The 1,442-nt window shown below is 36.0% G+C and overlaps 1 non-coding gene across 1 annotated transcript; it reads right to left on the bottom strand.

Annotated features, from left to right (window-relative positions):
* Window positions 1-320: 320 nt before the first annotated feature.
* Trnaw-cca lies at window positions 321-392 on the bottom strand. Its single transcript has one exon. It is a non-coding gene; the product is annotated as a tRNA-Trp (tRNA).
* Between the last annotated feature and the right edge of the window lie 1,050 nt (window positions 393-1,442).

Raw genomic sequence — 1,442 nt, forward strand, 5'->3', positions numbered from 1 at the left:
TGTCCGAAATTGTCATTTTGCGAAGTTTGCAACAAATGCCACAAATTTGCGATATTAAATGAATGCCACTAATATACAAGTTAATGTGATATCCTAAATGTTATTATAATGAATGTCTACGTTAGACATTTTCAAAAATTATTCCATACTCTACAATACTGGTTCTTGACGAATGATGCCATGCATGTCTTATATTTTGGGTGCGAATACGAGTATACATATATTTTATTATATTCCTTCTTATTATCCTTGACAACAACATTTTCAATTAAAAAGGATGAGAATTCATTGGCAATCAAAGCCACATGTATTAACTGTATTGACCCCGACGTGATTTGAACACGCAACCTTCTGATCTGGAGTCAGACGCGCTACCGTTGCGCCACGGAGTCTTTTGAAATCCAGTGACAAACATCAGACTTAAAATTAATTTAAAAAAACGTCCAGCGCAAACAATTACTCATTCAAAAAAAGAAAAGAACATAATCAGCCTTCAGTAGTGTTCACATTCAATGTGCCGAAACAACAACAACACAACACACGTATACGAGCGAAGAGAGAAGTTTGGCACATATTATAACTAAATATGAGAGCGGTACTTAGTTGGCCACTAATTTATCTTGTTATTGTATGTTGACAGAACTAAATTTAGAAGAAACAGTAAAATATATATAATAAGCTTTTGCACTCAAAGCTGATAAGCTGATACGTACATATTGGGGCGTCGAAAAAGTCTCTTCGTATTTCTAATCACACTTCAACCTATTTTTATACTCTCGTAACAAAGTTGCTAAAGAGAGTATTATAGTTTTGTTCACATAACGGTTGTTTGTAAGTCCTAAAACTATAAGCGTCAGATATAGGGTTATATATACCAAAGTGATCATCGTGACGAGTAGAGTTGAAATCCGGATGTCTGTCTGTCCGTCCGCCCGTGCAAGCTGTAACTTGAGTAAAAATTGAGATATCATGATGAAACTTGGTACATGTATTTCTTGGCTCCATAAGAAGGTTAAGTTCGAAGATGGGCAAAATCGGGCCACTGCCACGCCCTCAAAATGGCGGAAACCGAAAACTTATAAAGTGTCATAACTAAGCCATAAATAAAGATATTAAAATGAAATTTGGCACAAAGGATCGCATTAGGGAGGGGCATAGTTGGACGTAATTTTTTTGGAAAAGTGGGAGTGGCCCCGCCCCCTACTAACTTTTTTGTACATATCTCAAAAACTACTATAGCTATGTCAACCAAACTGTAAAAAGTCGTTTCGTTTAGGCATTTCCATATACATTTCAAAAATGGAAGAAATCGAATAATAACCACGCCCACCTCCCATACAAAGGTTATGTTGAAAATCACTGAAAGTACGTTAACCGACTAACAAAAAACGTCAGAAACACTAAATTTTACGGAAAAAATGTCAGAAGGAAGCTGCATCCAG

This window comes from Bactrocera latifrons, unplaced genomic scaffold (assembly GCF_001853355.1).
Source record: "Bactrocera latifrons isolate USDA-ARS-PBARC rearing strain unplaced genomic scaffold, ASM185335v1 scaffold_130, whole genome shotgun sequence".
Classification (NCBI taxonomy): Eukaryota; Metazoa; Arthropoda; class Insecta; order Diptera; family Tephritidae; genus Bactrocera; species Bactrocera latifrons.